Below are 14,854 nucleotides of genomic sequence, written 5' to 3' on the forward strand. Positions count from 1 at the left end.
TGAATTCACATATCTTCATCAAAACAGGTTATTTTTAAACTGAGAAAATTATTTTGCACTGGCCCACACACCCTAAAAATATTCAAATAGAAAGTTACTGAGTAATTTATTAACCACATACTTTTTTACTTTCACTTGAGCAGTTTCTGAAGGTGTCATTTTCACTTCGAGTCATTTTCTATGGGCATGATTAGACAGATTGGACAGATCTTGTATATATAACAAATGTGACGGGAATCGTTTCAGTAGTAGTTGAGATATTTTGCTCTGGAAAAGTGATGCAGACTGGTTAGAACATTTTTAATTGGCCCACAGTGGGAGAGTCCAGCGCAGTGAAACCGGAGCAGATGAAATGAGAAATGAGTTTTGTGGGTTACTCCTTTAAGTGTGGTGAAAGTCGTCTGCCCCTCCCTCCTCCCGGCCCTCTGGGAGCCGCGGGGTTCATTTTCTGGGCTCTCAGCTTGGCTGTGTGGGCTGCAGCTCTTACACAACACGAGACGGGAAGAGCACCCAAAGTTTAGAAACACAACGCTCCGAGCTGAGAACTGGAAGATATATACAGCTGCAGCCGCAGGCTACACAACACACAATCACACGTGCACAGCCCCTCCCACACACACACACACACACACACACACGGTGGTTAATAGTAGGAGTTGTCAGATTGGTATGCATGGATGGAGTGTGGGAGGAGGAATAAAGTCATATTTCACAGCCTGCAGCAGAAAACAGGGACGAGCCTTTGATCTGTGAAGATGGTGGAAATTCAGAGGAAGTTTTGTTCACAGGCGGCTGGTTTCATAAGAGCAGGAGTAGCAGACCACGCCTGTCCGTCACTAACTCTACCCCTCTCTGCTGTGCTTTAACACCTGCGGGCCTCTTGTTTTACTGCTGACACACACAAAGGTGATGCTAGAAAAAAGGTCATTGAGAAAATTCTGTTTCTTTACAAGCTGAGAGTTGTTGTAGTTTTGGTCCCATCAGTTAGGACAAGTACAGAAGGTCAAAGTTGAATCAGACGGATGGGTGAAAAAGTTTTTCTTAATTCTCCAACAGGACTGGAACATTTTTTGACACATATTTCTAACTTTATTTAATGAGATCTCACTGAAGTTAAACTATTAAACTGTTTGTGCTGAAACACCTGCATTCACCTTCTGTCTGAGACGCTCTGTTTTAGCGCCTGTCTCTTTAAGACCAACTCCCAGAAAACATTGGCAAAAAATCCAGTATTGTGTATTCCTCATTATATTCTGCCGATATATCCCCCTAAGGGCGTATTTATACGGTTCCGTATATTTCTGAAAACGGGTATTTATCTTTGCGTTTGCACCTATCATTTACACGTAGTCGGCATATTTCTAGATAAAACAGAGATTTTCAAAAACAGCTTCCAAAGTGAAAGTTTTTAAAAATATCTGTTTCTATGGAGACGTGTAAACAGGATGGACGGAGATTTTGGAAAACGATAACGTTACAACCCAGTTTGCACATGCCCATTAGGCACCCGGGAACCACAACAACAATGGCGGATATATGCCGGGTTGTTTATGTTTTGTTAGCACTTTTGGGACGACTTACGCACCAGGTTTAATTCCATTTCAGCTCAGACTGAAGTCAATGTAACTTCAGTTCATTTAACTTAAACTCACTTCATGTTAGTTTATTACCCTTCAGTGCTCTTCACATTAATGACCTCACAACTAACCAGGGTTGGCTCAGGTCAGTGTCAGCGAGGATGTAACTTATGATTCATATTTACAAAATGAAAAGATGCTAAACTGTAAAATTCACATTAAAGCTATAAATTTAAACAAAAAAAAGCAAACTAATAAAGAACAAAACAGTGTTTCTCATCTTTCAGTCTGAGTAAATCTCTGAAATAGAAAAACACCGCTCAGAGTCCAGAGTGGACAGGAAGTTCGGGGTCAAAGGTCACCAGCTCAGCAGCCAACCCAGCGGTCCACCTCAGAAACAAAAGGTGATGGAGGTCGAGAAACCAAACAGCCGCTGCTCTTTGATGTCTGACGGACACGTCGCAGCTCCACCCTCCTGACAGAAGAGACGTGAAGTGAAACAAGCTGCAGGGTAAACACTCGCCTCATCTCGCTGTGTGTGTGTGTGTGTGTGTGTGTGTGTGTGTTTGGTGTTTACTGTGTCAGAGCCTTTGAAATGATCAGAGCCGGCCCGGCTGATTGGCTCTGACCTGCGGCGGGATTAGAAACACATGTCTGCACTTCCGCCTCGCCACCAGATGAAACTCCGCTGACGAGGCAGAAGAGAAACACGACGAGAGAGAGAGAGAGAGAGAGAGAGAGAGAGAGAGCAGCAGCTCCACGCCGTGTTCCAGTTTCATCACACTACAAACACATGCGACACTTCAGGACATCAAGTGTTTGTTTTACACAGGGAGGACGCAGATATAATACATGAGTTTGTGTGTGTGTGTGTGTGTGTGTGTGTGTGTGTGTGTGTGTGTGTGTGACTTACATAACACACTCATACTGAGCTTTGTGTGAGTCTCACACACACACACACACACAGCTGAAGTGCAGGTCTGCAGAGTGATGACACCCTCAGTGACACAGTGAGGTGCTGCTGGAGCTGCCAGGGTTAAAGGTCAGCAGGTCATCAGCTGCAGTATTCTCACGTCTGTTCACTCACAAAGCTAAAACTGCACTAATCAATACTTTTACAATACTTTTATACAAACGACTGATCAAATGACTGTGACGTGAAAAGGTAAATTTGAAGTGATGAAACCACAGAGAATTATTGTCTGCAGATAATTAAGTTTACTTCAGTGTTGCTGTAACACCGTACAGTAACACTGTCGTGAGGAGATACTGAGCACAGTGTTAGATCAGACAGGACATGATGTCAGGCTCAGCTCACATCCCAGCTACATCAGCTGATCTCAAACAGCCCAATCAACTGATGGAGCAGCTGATTGATGAAGGGAGTCAGCTGATAGATCACATGATTCCCTTCTATTCAAACAATATGGTGAATCTCATTCAGGGTGCCCTATTCAAACTGCTCTGTCCTGCCTCCTGTTGCTGCTTCCTCTGCAAGCTGCCTCCACCCCAGCTCCTCCTTGTCATGCTGTGTCTGACTTATGAGTGTCATTTCTGTTTGTCATTGCTGCTGCTCTCCCTGCCTTGGGCTTTCCATGTGGGCGCATGGAAGGGCAGGGAGGCCCCAGAACAGAGACATACTGCCAAATATAACACTGCAAATGGAAATAAAGTTTTCTTTGACTAAAGTGTTCCTGACTAAAATATAAATACATTTCAGCAGGAATAATATCATACTGTTACTTTGAACTTGCAGAATTATCATATAAAGCACTTTAACTATTATTTTATTTATACATTTGCATGTGTAGGGGCCAATGCATAGATTCAGCGTCTATGTGCCGGCGAGGGTCCGCATGGACACTACCTTTGGGAGTGTGTGAGAACATTTCTGTCTGGATTTTATAGATTGGTGGATTAAAATAACACTTCACAGGTGAGTCAAAGCTTTTTTTTGTTTGTCTGACAGAAGTGTTTATCGAAGCTGCTGTGGTGGTTGTATCTTAAAGCCGTATGCAACAATCAAACCACAAGAAGCGTAGCTTTTGAATGAAAGGTCGTATGAGTAAACCACTTGAACATAAGCAGATACAACAGTTGTTTACGTGTCATAATCATCAAATAAAACTTTATGAGGGCCCACAGATGGGCCCTTGGATTTCTATGTGGTATATAAGTTGCTATTTCACGTCCCCTTTGCTTCAGAGTAATTTTGGTTCCTTAAATCTCTGAATCCATCAACTGTCGCCTGATGTCGAAATCTTTGGGAGCACCGGCAAATATTTTTGGAGAGCCACGTATCCAGTGGATATCTACTGCGGGACAGGTCAGTAACATCTGAGCACGTTGCATCTTTAACAAAGAGTGAACACTGAGTATTTGAACCAGATACAACTGCAGCCCCCGTGAGGCCTTCACAGGACGATGTGTGTCAGTGTGTCGCAGAGACAATCACCTCCTCTCTTCTTAGATCCTGCAGAATAAAGTCACGTCCTCTGGGAACAAAACATCACGTCCTTCGCCTCTCAGCCTTCATCCCGCTCTGTCAGCTGATCCTCGTCATCACAGACCTCCGAGACAGACAGGAAGTCAGAGCGACAGAGCTGATTCTTTCTCTTTGTTTTGAAATCTCACTCTCAGCATCCTCCTCCTCTTCGTCACTCAAAATCCAGTTTGGGGATTTGAGAAATAAAACCACTCTGAGGCAGCTTAGGCAGTTTATGTTGGGGTTTTTTTTTTTGTTTTTGTTTTTTCCTCCCTGATAAAAAAGAGGCTTTCTGTGCCCCAGTTCACGGTGATATCAGAGCCCAGCGGGGGAGTTAAAAAAGGGAATGACAGAGTGTGTGAGGGGCTGGAGGGAGGAGGAGGAGGAGGAGGAGGAGGATTTTGAGATGATTTCATCCATCATGTGAATTGTGGCCAACAAAGGATGCTGGCACTCCCTGACATGGGTCTCTAAAAATAGACAGCAGTGGGGCGTGGTGGCAGAGGACGACGTTAATCATGCAGAAGAAGAAGGAAGAAGAAGAAGAAGAAGAAGAAAAGCCTCCTTCAGTCCTCCAGAGGAAAGAAACATGGATTGGGTGATAAAGATGAATGTCTGATGTGTGTGTTGGGACCTTTGACCAGGTATGATGATGGGTGGGATCAGCAGCCTCACCAGCCAATCAGGCAGCTCCAGCTGTGACTTCAATTCCCACATTTTAATCAACTCAGCCATTTTTTTCTTTAATCCAAAGGCAGTGAATTGGAAACACTGTCTATTTTTACTCTAACTGAACTCTTTAATACAGAGACTGCACCATAGAGTCGATAAGAGGTCACTTCTTTACGGCAGGAAATCAGAGAACGTGTTTCCTTTGACAGTAAAATCTGCATTTACTGCACATGCAGCTGATCAGGAATCAGATTTCTCCCCTTTCCTCTGCTTTATTGTTATTTGTACAGTAACAAAATCAGGATGCACCGATTGTGAAATTCTGGGCTGATACAGATGTTATAAATAACAACGATAGTGATGTTTTGTTGTTGATTTTGTTTTTGTCGTTATTTATTCCCCCTGTGCCAGGGAAACAAAGACATCTTTATTAAAGAAGAGAAAAAGAACAATTTCAATGTATTTCAGTCTTTAAACGAGCACAAACAACCTTTAAAATACCCTTCTTTTACATACATAACATTTTAAATATTAATAACTTATTCAAAGGCCTTACATGTTACACTTTATATTGCTGTCAAAACATCCACAAATTTCTCCTTCAGACAGCTATATTTATACAAGTTTCTCACTAAAAACTACATTTTACAAGATTACATTGAACACATCATGAGAAGTTAAAGAGTGGGTCTCCAATCGCATACTTCCATTAGTACACTTCAGTGTAGTACACTATGTACACTACGAACTTCTTGTGTGGTGCACTAATTGCAACAGGGTAGTGTTGTATCAGATTGCAACCTGCTATTTTGACGACGGCTTTTTGTTTTTAAACTGCCTCTTCTTCTTCGTCGTTGTCTTCTTTTGAAACAGCAAATTGCAAATGAACTGTGGAGCATTATCGGCAACATTTGACCGCTATCTCTGCCCACGCATAAACCAAACTTAGGCCACGACATCAGTGCTGATTAAAATGTGCCACTGTAGCTAGGAGCAAGTTAGCTAGTTGGCGAATGCTAACTCGTATAATTGTTTGTGGTACCACATCATCACAGACCCTACAAACGTTACTGATTCAACAATAGTATCGGTACTCAGTGAAAAAAATATGTTAACTAACATCTGTATGGCACGGCGGTGTTCATGCAGGCTCCTCGTTGTTCTCAGCCACCATGTCAAAAGCTGAAGAGCTTGTGACGTAGCAGAAGATGGTGACTGCTGAGGGTGAAAAGTGTCCATCATTCTACACTCAACAGAAGAATGCGATCTGAGACACAATATTCACCTTCATCCTGTACTCATCTTTACTGAATACAGCTTAAACACATCATAATGTAACTCAATGCAACTTCCGTCAGCTGTTAGCTCCGGACACCTGCTAACAGCTAACGTTAACTAGCTCTCCTCCTGTTGACGTCAACACAGATTTGTTGTTCACAATGTAGCATCATCAGGGAAACAATAGACTGCGTCCCCTGATGTGCTGATAGTGAGTTTACTGCGTCCTTTTGTCTCAATGGCTAAGTCCAGCCCTTAAACGCAATGAGCCAATCACAGTGCGTATAGCCATTCCCATACACTGGGACATTCTCTGCCTGGACGTCCATTGAAATGCATTAAAGAAAGTAAGTTTGTTCGGTTTTATGAGCTTTTTCGGAGATTTGAAGTTTAAAAATGGTCAAACGGTGTGCATGGGGTACATGCAACTCTGACACAAGGTATCCTGAGAGGCTGGGCGACCAGGTGTATTTTCACCCTTTCCTAAACCACAACTGATTCTGCATCCTACACCAAAACTGATATTATGGAACATCACCTGAAGTGCCAAGACTTGTCTTCAACAGAAATCCTGAGTTACCAAATTATAGATCAGAAACCACTGCTCGTAATCAGCCTGTAAATGCAATGAATGACTGTTTGGATCAGGAGATGTCTGTGTGACTGAAAACACATCTGTTCTTCCTTTGAAGCCTCCAGAAATCTGTCACTTTTCCCAGCACTCCTTAACCACATGTTGTAGCAGTTGCTGATTTGTGCTGTCGGAAATGACAAAGATATGCTGCCTGATGATGTGCCCTCGTTAATAGTTTGGCAAAAAAAAAAAATAAAAGGTTAGGTGAGACTTTTAAAGCAGAGGTGTTTTCCTCCGGCAGGCCGCAGTGCTTCAGAGTCCTCTAACAGTCCCTCTGGGCTTGTGGACTTTTATGTCAGCGAGGTGACATACTGCTGGAGCACGCCGAGGAAGAACAGCAGTCTGGAAACCTCATGACTCCAATGAAAATAACCCAGACTATAAATCCTGTTTTCCAGTTGTAACCCCTTTTACCGTGTAGTCAGGAAAAAAAAGAATCTAAATCTGAATCAATTTGGTCTTCCAGAAGCACAACTGTTTAAGTCTACACAACCCAGGGCTCAAATAACTAAGATTCGCAAGGAGATTGGCAATGGTAACTCTGCTTAGAGTGAAAAGAAACCTCCAACCACAATAAGGGACTGACAATTACTTTAGTAGAAAGGTAGAACATGTATTGTCCTGATTTTTAACCATTTTCATTGAAAGGCTTGACCCAACAAAAAATTGTTTCACAACATGGACATGAACAGGAACAAATGGAACAAAGAGGGAAAGTAAATCAGTTCAATCAGTTGAATGACCTCTGTTACCAATCAGTTATCAGTTCCCAATACTGTTCATTTAGGTTGTCTCTTTTTCCTTTTGTGCAGCTCTTCACACAGTCCACTTCAGTTTTCTCGTTAGGATTTAAATTGTTCGGTTGCTTAGTGTTTTTTTTCCTCTGATGCATCAGTTTTATTGTATGTGTGTCAGGCCTGACCAAAAAAAAATAAAAAATTATAGAAAAAAGTCTGAGATCTCAGATGAAATAAAAATACGCAAATCTTCCAAAGGAAATGGGAAATCCGTTTTTTTTCCTACCACCCTCCTGGAAGATAGGTGGCCATCAGATCCAGAACGTCCTTTGCAGACTCTTCAGGCGGAATCCAGTCCATGGACAGCACTGCTCATTCCTTAAAATGATTCTATCAATGGAAAACCAGCCTGCACAAAACATGCAGAGCAATTACTCAATGTGCAAAATAAAATGAATTTACTGCATTTGGATTTCAAAATAATAAAGAATATGTTTAAGTCAGAAATGCTGTCTTACTTCAAGTTGTCACAATTACTGGCCAATAACAACACATTTTTTTATTCAAAAACAAAATAATAACACAGTAAATGACCAGTAGAACAAATAAAAATGCATATTAAACTTATACCCGGTTCACAACATCACTCCACACAGCTTGTGTTAGCTTACGTGCAGTGCACCTGCTAGACAAAAAAAAGAAAGACACCTGCTAGACAAAAAAAAAGAAAGACACCTGCAGGTGTGCTAGCTTAGTTTTTCACTGCTAACACAGCTAACTACTCATTTGTAGCTAAAAATAATCATTTCCCACAAGAAAATAGCATATCCTGACTGGTTTTATAGTTTAAAGTGTGCTCTAAATCACACTGTTCGTTCATACATTCGAGAAACAGGCTGCTAAATGCATACATTTAACACTCACCAGGATATTCTTCAACAATAGTCCACTCTCCTTGGCTTAACCCATCACAGGACTCGACCATATCACTTCACAGCTTACGAAAAAAGACATTTTCAGTGATAAAACTGTGTTTTTCCCAAGTCGTTTCCTTATCCGACTCTCAGAGAAGCTGAAGAAAAGTTTTTTTTCCCTCTAACTGGAGCTGCCCTGTTCAGTGCTGCGGTGCATTCACAGTAAATTGGAAAAACATTACTTAGCGAAAAACTGCCAAGTGTGGCCCAGTGATGCATTCATTGTACAGAAGAAAAAACAATACTCGGCAGAAAGACTCACATTAACTGGAAAATGAAAATAAAATAAAAGTTTTAACAATAAAATAACACTGGGTTACACTCTCCCCCTCTAGACAGCATGAGTCCCTTCATGCACAGCTGACCAACTTGGACATTGTGGAGGTGACATTACAACATTGGAGAATGCAACACCTAAGGTTTGGAAAAAAGAACTAATGGCCAAAGTCAGTGGCTCTCCCAGTTCATCATAAGTAAACTTCCGGGGTGGGCGTCTTTCTCTATCAGAGCGTCTCAAGCTCACTGACTCCGTAGCAACATAATCAGTTTCAACATTGTCACTACTGACTACAGATTCTGATGGAATGGGAACTGTGTCAGTCACGGTGGGTGTCATGTCAGGTTCAGGAATGTTAATAACAACATGGTCTGGAGACCTAGTGTCTGTAGGTGACTCAACACTACTTAACCCAGGTACTTCATGTTGTGTGTTCATGCTGGATTTGTCAAAGCTGGGTGCAGACATTTGTGGCATTGCAATGTCTGGAGATGACACAGGGGGGTGAACATATGCAAGAGGTTGAGGTCCAGGTGGAAACTGTTCCGTTTGGACATAGGGGCCCTTTGTGATAATCTGTGGTTCCCGTATACCAACACAGATTTCCTCATCATCACTCATTTCATCCTCATCACTATACACTCTTTCCTTTCCAGTGTCAGTTCCTTTAGTCTTGTTTGTTTTGCTCCTTGTCCGGATTTTGTTCCTTTCCCTTTGAGAGTCTGATTCACCTTCATCCTCAACAGGTAAGAAACCGCAAGGGAGAAGCAAATCCCTGTGTAAGGTGCGGTGAGGACCTTCTCCAGTTTCCTTTTAACAACATAAACAGGACTGTCTCTGATGCGTTTACAACTGTGTGAATGGCTTGCTCCCGATTTGCAAGCTTGTGCTTCCCCCTGATGTTAACGTTCCTTACTAGGACTCTATCACCAACAAAAAGTTCAGCAGCCCTTATCTTCCTGTCAAAGCGTGTTTTATTCTTCTCACCCATCTTCTTTGAGTGTTCGGACGCAAGGGTGTAGCTTTCTTGGAGGCTGTCACGGAGGGTCTTGATATAGTCTGAATAGGATCTTGAAGTAGCTTTTCCAGGGTAAGTACCAAGGACAAGATCAATGGGCAACCTTGGCTGTCTGCCAAACATGAGCTCATACGGGGAATACCCTGTTGTGTCATTTCTGGTACAGTTATAGGCATGTGTTAAGGGCTTAACAAAGTCCCGCCAATGGTACTTGTCCTTGTCCTCTAGTGTGCCTAACATGTCCAACAGTGTCCTATTGTACCGTTCTACAGGGTTCCCCCGGGGATGATAGGGAGTGGTCCGGATCTTACTTGCTCCAATCAGAGCACAGAGCTCTTCCACGATCTTGGATTCAAAATCTCTGCCCTGATCGCTAAGCAGGCGACAAGGGAAACCATAGGGAATGATCAGGTTGTCCCAAAGAGCTTTGGCTATTGTTTTAGCTTTCTGATCTCTTGTCGGCACTGCCACGGCAAACTTTGTAAAATGGTCCGTCAACACTAAAACATTTCTGGTGTCCCGACTGTCTGGCTCAATGGATAAATAATCCACGCACACTAGTTCAAGGGGATAGGTTGTGTGAATGTTTTCCAATGGGGCAGCCTTTTGGGGAAGGCCCTTCCTCATGAGACATCGAGGACACTTCTTGCATTTATTTTCAATGGCCTGGGCCATCCTTGGCCAATAGAACCTAGCGCGAGCAAGATGTAGGGCGCGGTCAAAGCCGAGGTGACCAACCTCATCATGCACACCTTGCATGGCTCTTTCATGATATTGGTAGGGCAGTACTAACTGGTACACAGGGGAATCTTTGTCTTTGAACTTCCTGTACAGTACGCCATTACGGAGCTCAAGTTTGTTCCATTGTTTTAGCATGAGTTTAACATCAGGGTGCTCCAGGTTTGTTTCTTTGAATCCAGGTTTTACACCTCCTTCCAACAAGGTTGTAACACGAGCAATAGAGGATCGGCTTTTTGTGCTGTGCACCAATCAGCATCGTTCATTGAGGGCAAGATATTTTCCCCATATGCCTCAGGGATAGCTGTAGGGTCAATAGCGAGGACCCCACAACAGCAAGGGCTCTGATGGAGTTGACACAGAATGGCGCTGACACAAGGCGGAGAAAGTGTCATGATCTAGTTCGTTATGTGTTTCAATGAGACGTTTTTTCATGTCGTCGATGCGAGCTCTCTCTTTGACAAACTCCTCATCTTCATGGGGTGCCTCTTGGGGTCGCCGAGACAACCCGTCGGCATCTTTGTTAGCTTGCCCTGCCCTGTACTTAATGGTGAAATGATAAGTAGACAAGGCGGCCAGCCACCTGTGTCCCGCCGCATCCAACTTGGCACTTGTTAAAACGTATGTTAAAGGATTATTGTCTGTTAGGACACTAAAAGAGGAACCATAGAGATAATCACTAAACTTCTCACACACAGCCCACTTGAGGGCCAAGAATTCAAGTTTATGTGTGGGATAGTTTTGTTCACTCCTGGAAAGCCCTCGACTAGCATATGCGATTGCCCTAAGACTAGCCTCCTTCTCCTGATAAAGTGCAGCCCCAAACCCATCACGACAAGCATAAGTTTGCAGTATGTATGGGAGGTGTGGGATTGCAAAATCGAGAATGGGTGCAGAAGTGAGCTTGCTGATTATCGCTTGGAATGCTGTTTCACACTCAGGAGTCCACTGTTCGGCAAAGGCGTGCTGGGACTGTGAACTAACTGGGATGGCTCGCGTTTGTAAATCTTGCCTCGTTTCTTTGGTGGGCGATAATTTGCTGTGAGGCGGTTGAGAGGTTTAGCCATCCTGGAATATCCCTCGACAAAACGCCTATAATACCCGGCGAAACCTAAAAAACATTTCAGTTCTTTGATGGTAGATGGGCGTGGCCAGGTTTTCAAGGCTGAAATTTTGTCAGGATCGGTATGAACTCCTTGAGCATCCACAATGTGTCCCAAATATTTAACCGAGTTTCGGAAGAAGTGACACTTTTCTGGAGACAATTTAAGCCCGTAGTCTCTAAGGCGTGTAAGCACTTTCATTAATCTGGTTTCATGTTCCTCCAACGTATCTGAGAACACGATTAAATCATCCAAGAAGACCAGCACTTCGTTGAGGTGGAGATCGCCAACACATTGCTCCATGAGGCGCTGGAAAGTGCTTGGGGCATTTGTGACACCCTGTGGCATCCTATTAAACTCATAGAAGCCAAGGGGGCACACAAAGGCTGTCTTAGGCTTGTCCTCTTCGGCTACCTCTACCTGATAGTAACCGGACTTGAGGTCCATGACTGAAAACCACTTAGCTCCACTAAGAGCTGTGAATGTCTCTTCAATATTTGGTAGTGCATATGCATCTCTTATGGTTCTCAGATTTAGTTTACGGTAATCAATGCATAGCCTAATCGAGCCGTTCTTTTTTCTAACCAATACAATTGGTGAAGAAAAGGGGCTTTGAGACTCGCGAATGATTCCTGCATCGAGTAGCTCTCTGAGATGCTGTTTCACTGCCTCTCTATCACTTGGGTGAATAGGCCTTGGTCGTTCTTTGAAAGGTGTTTCGTCATGTAATCTGATTTTATGTTTCACGGCTGTGGTGTGGCCGTATGACATGTCATCAAGAGCAAAAACTTCAGAGATAGATTGCAACTTCTTCTGGATTCGCTCTTTCCATTGCTCTGAAATGGGAGACTCATCAAGATTGAATGTGAGTTTACTGTTTTTCTGTTCTGCCTGACTCGGGGGGATCTTAGATTGACAAGGTGACAGCGGGGAAACATGTTGGGCTGCACAAGCTTGAGCAACAACACTATTTGGCTGCAGTGTCACATTGTGTTCGCTCACATTACGCACAATGACAGGCACTTTGGTACTGGCTTTAGAGGGAATGTCTACCAAAACTGACTCCATAAGTAGTCCCCCTGGTAACTTGTACTGCTCATGAGGCTCAAGGACAAAGCTTGTGTTCTGGTCCTTTTTCCTTAGTCTCACATTGCCCATGAGACATATCTTTTGGTTTGCAAGGATTGTAACTGGCTTTTTACTGTGTAGCATGACAGGGTAAGAATGAGTATCATTTCTCTGGGCCTGGGCAACATGCTGAAGGATCATTGCAAACTGTTTAGAGTGTAACTTGTGAATAAACTCAGGCCCATCTTGCTCCACTAACTGTTCATAAAGCCGTAAAAGTGCATTTGTCCCGATCAGCAGAGGAACTTTACTGTTAAAGTGACATTCGGGAACTACAAGTGCTAGTACAACCAGCTGCTGCTCTTTGCCTGCCATGTTCTGGGGGAATGTAATGTGTGTTTGAATGTAGCCCAAGTATGGGACGTTCTGCCCTCCAGCTCCCTCAATTTCGAGAAGAGCATTTATGGGTCGTATAAGAAGGTGAGAAAGATGCGCTTTGTGAAAAGACTCAGAGATCGTTGTTACTTGTGAACCGGAGTCCATTATGGATTCACATGACATACCATCGATGAGTACAGAGGCTGCACAGCGTGGGCCTATAAGTCCTTGGGGCAAAGGTAAGTCAGGGTTAAAGATGTCCGTGGGTTGCACTGAGTCTTTGTTTTGCAGTTCAGTGTCAGAAGCTTTGGGACTCTGGGAATCAGGGGTTTCAGCTCCTGGGGGTCCCACGGCAGGAGCTGCCACTAGTTTAAAGCAAAGGGAGCAGCAGCCTGCCGCGCTGCAAAGTCTGCTTGTTTCTTTCTTAACTCAGCATTCTTTCCTCTGACAAGAGTGGGGTTTGGCTCATTTGTACAGCGGGCGGCTATATGATTGTCTTCCCCACACTTGAAACAAAACCATGCACGAGGCATGCCAGGGACTTTGGTGGAAGCTCGTGGTTGTCCAGTGTTAACAGCTAAAGACTCCTTGTGCTCGGTTTTCTCAGATTTGCATGCGACCCTTTGGTTTTGGATGAGCATTTGGACTTGTTTGGTCAATTCAGCTATTTGATTTTCAAGCTTGGCAGTTTCGTTGGGTTTTTGCTTCACTGGTTGTGGGCTCACAGGGGAATTGTTCATTGGGGTGGTGTCCTTTGGCTTTTGGCTTAACTTTTCAACTTGTTTCATGAGTTCATTGACTTTTTGTTCAAGTTTCACAGTTTCATTTTCTGATGAGGTGGGGCTTGCAGGTGGCACTTGGTCAAAGACGGGCATGCTGAAGACAGAGTGGGCATGTGCAGCAGCCTTTGTTGTGCCCAAATGCTTCTTCATCCGATCTAACTTGGCTGACCGTCTGTCTTCCTCAGTTCTTAACATGAGGAGGAGGTCGGGGAACGAGGGAGGAGAACTCTTTTTTCCTTCGAGCTGGAGACCTATTATCAAGCTTTGGTCCCAGCAGCCTCGAATGAATTGCTTAAGGAGCAGTTCCTTTACATTTGAAGCAGAGGCTCCCCCTCTAGAAATGACTCTGGTGAGGAGACTGTGAAGACGGCTCAAAAAGGCAGAAGGTTTTTCGCCACTGTTTTGGTTGGATCCCAGAAATGCAGTGAAAAGCTCTTCTCCATCCTCAACAACACCAAAAGCAGATTCCAGCTGAGTGACATAAGCACCTGGTAGTGCAGTGACTCCTAGAGGCTTTACAACCTCTGAGGCAGGGCTAAGTAAGCTCTCTAGTATCTTCCTCACTTTGTGTGCATCAGTCAAAGAGGAGTCACCAAGTAAAAGATCAACTTGGTGCGCCATGTCTCATAGTCAACTTCACCATTGGGCCTTGGCAGTCGACCTGAGAAAGTGCGTATTTTTGCATGTGCTAGTGGCGTGTGAGTTGGCTCATTACGAATGATGTGTTCAACCACCACTTTCTGGACATGAGAAGGGTTGTAGATGCTCTCATCTATGTGAACTGGGCCTGTAGAGGGTTCAGCACGGGGGCTAAAGGCACTTGTGGGCTCTACCGGTTCACTTGGCTCAGTGTAATCAGTGGTAGCATTAATATCTTGGTCATTAGTAAGTTGTGTCTCAGTCTGGGGTGTGGGGCCTGCCTGTAACTCACTCTGAAGGAAGCTAAGGAAACCTGCTTTCCCACTATCCCCCAAAACCTCAAGTTCCTCAGATATCGGCGGCCACTTCTTTGCCCATTTCTCCTTGAGTGATATCTCTAACAGTTTTAGAAAACCAAATTACACTTGGGTCTACTGGGCTTTGAAGTTCGCCTAAGGTTACAGGGTCAATCTTCAAAATAGCCTGTTCCGATT

This window comes from Epinephelus fuscoguttatus, linkage group LG3, assembly GCF_011397635.1.
Source record: "Epinephelus fuscoguttatus linkage group LG3, E.fuscoguttatus.final_Chr_v1".
NCBI classification, from domain to species: Eukaryota; Metazoa; Chordata; class Actinopteri; order Perciformes; family Serranidae; genus Epinephelus; species Epinephelus fuscoguttatus.